The sequence below is a fragment of the Euprymna scolopes genome, chromosome 4, assembly GCF_053919585.1.
Source record: "Euprymna scolopes isolate OS-2025 chromosome 4, ASM5391958v1, whole genome shotgun sequence".
Classification (NCBI taxonomy): domain Eukaryota; kingdom Metazoa; phylum Mollusca; class Cephalopoda; order Sepiida; family Sepiolidae; genus Euprymna; species Euprymna scolopes.
Genome location: NC_136485.1, coordinates 33,162,146 through 33,170,746, shown reverse-complemented (window position 1 = coordinate 33,170,746; position 8,601 = coordinate 33,162,146). Strand labels below are relative to the sequence as shown.

Below are 8,601 nucleotides of genomic sequence, written 5' to 3'. Positions count from 1 at the left end.
GTGGGGCCAGTGGAGGGGAGGCAAGAGAGGTTTGGAGGTTAAAGCCTTTGTGACCAATTAACCGCTATTGTGAGAGGACGTTTGTGCTCAGTGGTTCGGAGAAAAGGTCTTCGCATCCATTCATTCACCCATTCATTATCACAACCAAGAAGAAGAGACCATTCTTTCTCTCTCCCTAAAAAAAAAATTGAGAATTAAAAAGAACGAAGTAAAAAAGTAAGCCAAGCCAGTCAAATTGTCTGTTATTTATAACGCTATTGCCAACACGTAATATGCAATATCTATCAAAAAAACCATTTATCATTTATTCACATTAACGTGTGATGCGGTAAAAAAAAAATGCAATAACAAAATAGACCCGAAAATGAATTACATACATACACACACACACACACACACACACACACACACACACACACACACAGACATATATATGTATAAATTCAGGCTTGAGATGTTACAAAAGTAGGGACTAATGAATACAACGAGGTTGTTAGATAGTGCTCGATAACAAGAGCAAAATATTTTTTATTATTTATTCGAGGGAAACAGTTACATTTGGTCGCTACAAACAGCCATCTGTTTCAGTCAATGAGACTTCGTCAGGCGCCCTAAACCATTCGACGCTATAGAAGAAAGAAAAGCTTTTTCTATTTGTTCTATAGCGTCGAATGGTTCAGGGTCGCCTAACGAAGTCCCATTGACTGAAACAGATAGCTGTTTGTAGCGACCTAATTTAACGGTTTACCCTCGAATCAATAAATAAATAAATAAGCACACACACACACACACACACACATATATATATATATGTATATATATATATATATATATATATATATATATATAAGAAAGAAGATTAAAACTGTAAGTTGGACTTTACAACCAAAATTTATTGTTCGACTGAATACTCCTTAAAACGATTTACAAAATTCTTATTCCGCGGAGTTTAAAAGAATGCTATTCTTTTTAGTCCTCTCATCAGAGGACATAAAGAAATCAGCAAATTATATTTGTAGCAATGCTAGAATTTGTTAGTTAAGACATTAAGTGAAACGGCAATTTATTGCAGTCATAAATTGTCCCCCCCCAAAGAAGTGAAAAATATTGATTATGTAAAAAAATATATAAAAACAAACCGCGCATAATATTTCAGCTTGCATAAAAACCCTCTCAAGTTGATCCGAAATGCGAAAATAGTTTTTTAGAGAGAATGGAGTCCAAAATAAGTCCAGCTTTACGATGCACATAATTCGATTGAAAAGCCTTATAAAAAAGCTGGAATAATTTAAAAAGTTTTTTGTTTACCGGACATTGCAATAGCCCAAAGAGAAGTCGATCTCCAGTCAAATAGGACAGAACAATAAGAGGAGAGAAACTAGAATGAGAACCTTCATCATCGGCTTAATTAGAAAAAAACTGATTTCAGATTAAATCTTAAAGAAATTTAGATCAGGCTAAGTGGAGAAAATAAATACATAAATGAAAATCAGTCTCTGAAAGCTCGTATTACTCTGACATGAAATTGTCTAGACAGAACGAAAGAGATCTTTCTATAAAGTGCTAAATACGATGTCATTATTAAAGAAGGTAGGGGAGTGAGGATTATAAAATTTTAAGTGTGGCAGAATCGTAACTTATTAGTAATTATAAGCCTGTTGAAAAGTCATGATGATGATATAGATGACATAATAATAATAATAATAATAATAATAATAATAATAATAATAATAATAATAAATGCAAAGTAATGCTAATAATAGTATAGTCAATGATCATGGGTAATAATATTGATAGTAATTTATAATGATAGTCACAAATTTAGTAATAATGATAAATAAATTTAGTAGTGATAAAAAAATTAGAAATAATGATAAAAGCGGCAATAAAGATAGCGATAATAATAATAATAATAAAGCTACTACGCTATGAAAAAAATTGGTAATAGAAATAAACATAATAGCAACAACGGTGATAGTGACAGGAATGATGGTATCAATCATATGCGAATATATATATATATATATATATATATATATATATATATTACATTGTAAAATGTGAGCATGAAAAGTAATATGGTTACGATTAAAGTTAAAAAAGTAAAAGAACTAGTTGTTAAAACTGAAAAAGAAAAATACAAGATATTATAGTAAAAAGTATTATAAATTTATAACTTAAACTATTGCACCATTAATATTTTAATTCAGTTTAACATTATATATAAATTCTTAATGCTGATATATTTTAAGTTATAACTTTATATTTTTTACTAGAATATCTTGTCTTTTTCTTTTCCAGCTTTAACAAATAGTCCTTTTACTTGTCTAAGTTTAATCTTAACCATGTTCGCATTTTTCAATGTAATCCATGATTTATCCAGGCTTTGTTTTGAAATAATATCTTTTTTGTGTTCAATATCATACGCATTATCAAGGATCCATAAACAAATTATTACCTACATCTTTAACTTACTAAATTAAATAAAAAAAAAGGTAATTAAGTAGATAAACAGAAATAAGGGACAAATAAGAAAAGAGAGACGAGAGACAGAATTAACGGGAGACATCGTAAGCGACAGATTATCTGCCCTAGCTCGGCACTTTTGTTAACTCTCTCTATAAAGAAGTTGGCACGCAAGCGAAATTCCCGCTATGATTTATGAAGGTTTCGACGACGAAAAAGTTGCTATGGCAACCAATAACCAATCAGGAGAAACCGTCATTTCCTTACTTATTCTTGAGACTTTTGAACACCGGTTATTTTATTAAACCTTTTGTTTTAAAGGACGAAAATTGAAAATTTTGATTTCAAAATATAGCTGAGAAGGTGACCTATGAAATGTAGAAATTATTTAAAATTTTGTCGTAGAATGAGTGGGCGGTGGGTCTGTAAACAGTTCTAAATGAGTAAAACTAACACCTAACCGCTGCTGTGTTTGAATTATATACGGAACAATCACGTTGACACAGCGGTTCTCGACAGATCATCGAAGTTAAGCAACGTTTAGCCTGATAAGTACCAGATTGTGATCATTTGTAAAGGCTAGGGACTGTATGTACCGCGTCGAGTCGCAAACATTTCCAGGTTGATATCTGGGGACGCATTAATTCACTGGGAGAGATGCACCCCCAGCCTTTGTTAAGACATGCATCTAGGAGAAGGTAATTCTGATGTAAAAACCTGCCGTCTACTGTATATACTGTCCTATGGCAGTTCTCTTCACGACAAAGATTAACAGTAATACCAGAAATGTGGCTGGTTATAAACAAAGCTCCGACCACTATAAACAAATCATCTGTGTGGTAGAAGTTCGTATGTATAAATCGACGGGAAAGTCCATTATATATATATATATATATATATATATATATATATATATATATATATATATATATATATATATATAGGGTGTCTATAAAGTCTGGCTACATAATCTACATAGTGCCGACAAAATCTGGCTGCATAATCTACAGGGTGTCCACAAAGTCTGACTACATTACTACTTTCTGGACATCTTGTATATAATATATAATATATATATGTGTGTATATATATATATATGTGTGTGTGTGTGTATATATATGTGTGTGTATATATATATATGTGTGTGTATATATATATGTGTGTGTGTGTATATGTATATGTGTATATATATATATTCACATATATATTCACAAAATTAAAACAACAAAGATTGGATTGATAGCAACACGTAGTGTATTTTCCTTGCTCATTACAATCGTTTCGCGATCATTCAGACAATTTCAAACCTTATATCATTTTAAAATATTCACAAGAACGGCCTCGCATTGGACGTTCGGAAAAAACACTGTAATGAACCATATGGAATCCCTTTTACTTTTAAGGAAAAACCATATGATAAAAAAATTACCATCATTTTTTCCTTCAGAGTTTTTTCTCCGTTTTCCATTTGTTATGGATTTTTTATATCTACCTATTTTCGTATCTCTATTTTTAAATGTTTCTATCGATTATTCATTTATCCTTGCAACCGGGTAATTTAGTTTATTATTCTTTTTTTCTAAGTTATTTATTTATTTATTTTAATTTTCCTAGTTCTAGACCTGATATTCCCCGTTCCTACCGTATTGTTTTAATCCTATGTTCGTTTCCTATCCAATGGTTAATTATATACTTATTTTTGTACTTTCAAAGAGCGTTTTTGATTTAAATTGATTCTAGAAGGAAAAGCGAGTTAGTGTTACTTTTTATTCAATGCCAGCTTAGTTTGCATTTAAAATTTTGCACTTAAAATTTTGCAGTTAAAATTTTGCATTTAAAATTTTACATTTAAAATTTTGCATTTAAAATTTTGCATTTAAAATGTTTTCCATTTATTTTTTCCTTTCGTTCCAATCCATTTTGATTTACAGTTATTTGTTAATTTCGACGTTGTAAGCGAAGTAACTCTATTTGTTAAAAATTTCAAAGCTTTTCCTATTTTCGATATATTAATCAATTCCTATTATGGTGTTTTGATTTAGTTATTAGTTAATCATTCACGTTTCATTTTAGGCTAACATGTTCAAATTTTAAGTTTATTATGTACATCTATATTGGGATGCTGATTTATTCGCAAAGTGTTAACGTATGTGTGCTTCACGGCCTAATTTTCTGTTGTCTCTAATTTCTTTTTCTTACTCCTAATGTTATTAATTTCAATTAAAGATTTAAGTTCGTATATTCTTGTCCAACTGCAAACACCCTATTTATAAGTATTTTATTCATAAATGTTCTATTAATTCCACTATGTTTCCTCTGATGAAAGTGGACATCGCCCTGCTTTCTGAATTAAAAACAAATATTCACGCAGCGAAGAGTTTTCAGGTTTAATTGATCTAAAACCAGTATTTATTAGTCCCCTACCATCATTTCTAAGATTATGTTTCTAGTGTTGATTTTATATTGCTAATCTCTGTTAAGCTTCAGATTTGCTTCCTAAATTGGATCCATTTATCACATTTATTTTAGTTCATTTTAACCACGGCCTTTCACATAACAAGGCCGATAGCCATTAGTCGCGTGCTCTCGTGTAATGAATAAATGCGTGAATGTAGGATTGACATAGAATTCTTAAAGATGAACAAAAATGATCAAAAAATGGGCTGAAATGACTTAAATAAATAAAAAGTAAATGACTTAGAATGACTTAAATAAACTTAAGGATGAATTGAATGACCTTAAGAATGACTTGAATGCTAAAAAATAACTGGAATCCTTCAAAAACAACTTGAATGATCTGGATAATGACTTTAATGGCTTTGAGACTGACTGGTTGTAAAGTGGGTGATCATTTTACATTAAATTAATACAGAAAAGTGATCCCCCACTTTATATCACAAAGTTACAAACATAAGTATAGCATGTAGTAAGAACAGATGGTATTTATTTGCTCCCCCACCGAGCAAATTAGGCACAAGGCCGATTTTTAATGTGAGAAGTGAAGGGGGAATGGGGACCAACTCCCCGGGGAGTAGGGGAGCTGGATAGTGACAATTGGTATGAAGGGTTACCCTTACATTGACCAAGGTCTTATATGTGGGGTCGCCCCCACATATGGTCTTTGCTTGCAGTATCTGCCGGAACAGATGGTATTTATTTGCTCCCCCACCGAGCAAATTAGGCACAAGGCCGATTTTTAATGTGAGGAGTGAAGGGAGGGGGAAGGGGAAAAGGGGACCAGCTCCCGAGAGGTGGGAAATGGGAGCTGGTTAAAGGTCAGGCATGTGGGGTTGCCCCCACATCTGGTCTTTGCTAGTCATAGCTTGCAGCATCTGCCGGAACAGATGGTATTTATTTGCTCCCCCACTGAGCAAATTAGGCACAAGGCCGTTTTTAATGTGAGGTAAAAACCAGCTCCCCTAAAAGGGGTCACTCTGGTTACCAAAAATAATAATTGTCCCAGTATAGAGGGTTTCCCCTCCATTGACTGTACAAATTATCTTAAGTGCAGTATCTGCCGGAACAGATACTAAACTTTGATCTTGGCCAAAAGGCCAAGAAAAGCTGTATTTATTTGCTCCCCCACCGAGCAAATTAGGCACAAGGCCGATTTTGTATGTGAGGAGTGAAGGGTAAATGGGGATCAACGCTGCTGGATAGTGACAATTGGTATGAAGAGTTGCCCCTACATTGACCAAGGCCTTATATGTGGGGCTGCCCCCACATATGGTCTTTACCTGCAGTATCTGCCGGACAGATACTGCACTTTGATATTGGCCAAAAGGGCAAGAAAAGCTTAAAAATCTAAGAACAGCATCTACTAACAATTGACCTTTGATCTTAACCAAATTGGCCAAGCACAAAAGTGTTACGGACAGACCGACAGGCAGATCGACCGACCGACAAACCGACACACCGACGTAGTGACATATAGAGTCGCTTGCACGCGACTAAAACATTTTTATTTTAAATATATATATATATATATATATATATATATATATATATATATTGCGTATGTAAATTCTCGTTTCATGTTCACATTTTACCCTTATTACATTTTGTGGATTTTACCCCCCCCCCAAAAAAAAAAAATTATATATATATTTCAGGTAGGTTTTAGACGTGATAGCAGAAATTTATTCCTATGAAGACATCCTTGTATAGCTTCCAGCCTTTTGTTTAATATTCTTCTTTAGAATTTACTATATAGTCTGGTTCCTGTAAACACTTGATTTACTGTGTTCATACTTTCTACCATTATCTACTATTGACCATTTTACTTCAAACTCTTTTTTGCTTTCATGTAGTTCCCTAACCTAATCACCTAAAGCAGTTGTATTCTTTTTATTTCTAATATCAATTTTTGTTTCATCCCCGCTTCTATCATTATCCTCTGCCCTATTAGTTTTATTCAGGTATTTGCAATGGTATAGTGATGGACGACATAGGTATTATTCAAAACACCCGATTGTTTATAATTCCCATGACAAAATTTTGTTGGAACCTGTTGTTTGATCCCGATGTCCAATCTTTGTAACCTCTCTCACAACGAAGTGAAAGTGGCAACTCTATTTAAATAAATACGTAACTAAAATAATTATTATGGTGTAAGGGAAATTATAACTTTTCGAATTGATGACAAAATCTGTCTGACAGAAAAATAACAGTCGTATACTCGATATATTCGATGCAAAATGAGATTGGCAAACAAATTTGTTTAGCAAATCTATCACTTATTTTTATATTTCTCTGATGGTCGAATCGTCAAATGTTTTTTTTTAATTTATTTAATTTCTAAAAAACAATCTTTGTCTTTCTTTGTTTATACACTCGTTGGTTATTAAAATATTTCGTTTATTTTGGAAATATTACTGTTCTGTTTTTAAATGACAGATTGACAAGTCTAATGGCACGCGTGTAGGGTTGTTGTTGGTGGTGGTGGTGGTGGCGGCGGCGATGGTGGTAGTACAAGAATGTATTGGTATCACCCTCTCGTATCGCGTTCTCTAATCTCTTTCTCTCCCCTTCTCTGTATATACGTTTATTTGGCCCAGATGACGACGACATTCCAATCTTTATTGTTTCCAAAAATGTTGTCAATCACTGACCAGGGGTTTGCATTCTTAGATTTGACCTTCCTTTGACGTCATCTCCCAGGCCTTGCATACAGACCTGGCCGACTTTCGTTTGCCGTAAACTCCCGGACTTTGCATCCAAATTTGCAACCGACCTTTCATTTGATGTCACTCTCCGGGTATCTGGGTCATGCAACTTTATCTTCATGGGCCAAAGTAGAAGATCTCAACAGTTGCTTTGTTTTGAGTGTTTGAAATTTTATTTTTAATAGTAAATTTCACATATGTCCCTATTTAATACTTCACGACGAAGGAAGAGACACCAGGTCGGTTTTTTAACGTGCGCTCTGGATAGGCACAAAAATAAAAATTGTCTATGTCATGAAGGATTCCTCCTCCACTGACCGAGGAAAAAAGTTGAAGTATAGTATAAGAACAGATACTATCCGTTGTTCCTAGACAAAAGAAAAGTACGTCTTAACAATTACTTCTATTATCTAGTCAGGTTCTCGATCAAATTATTTAGGCCCTAGAGTAAGTGCTCTAATTAAGTTTAATTTTTGTTTTTTGAAACAAAATAAACCCAACGTCTGTAAAAATCAGTAAAGTTTGGTTTGGATAAACTTAAGTTGAATAAGCAGTTGAAGCTTTACAATTTACACATCATGAATTTGAAGGAGAGAATCGTTGACTTATACTCCATTCAATGTAAGTAAAACTTCGCCTATCATTTAAAGATTATGAAAACCGTTTATATAAAGTCTTTTAAAACACAAATACAATATCCTATGATGTAATGCGGCTTCTAGTTGATTCCCACATTTCCTTCACTGTTATCAATTACTTCTTTTACTCGTCACCCTAACCTAGATTGAGTTCTTTTCAGCAAGGGTCGAAACTCGTTAGCTAGCCCATTGAGCTTTTTATTTTTTAATTCATTTTGCGTAAAAGAAATATTTCCCTCTTTCTCTTGCACACACACACACACACACACACACACACACACACACACACACACACACACACACACACACACACACACACACACACGTGCGCG

At 33.4% G+C, this 8,601-nt stretch overlaps 1 pseudogene; it reads right to left on the bottom strand.

The window, feature by feature from the left end:
* Positions 1-5,889: 5,889 nt before the first annotated feature.
* On the bottom strand, positions 5,890-6,032 carry LOC145274287 (U2 spliceosomal RNA; annotated as a pseudogene).
* Between the last annotated feature and the right edge of the window lie 2,569 nt (positions 6,033-8,601).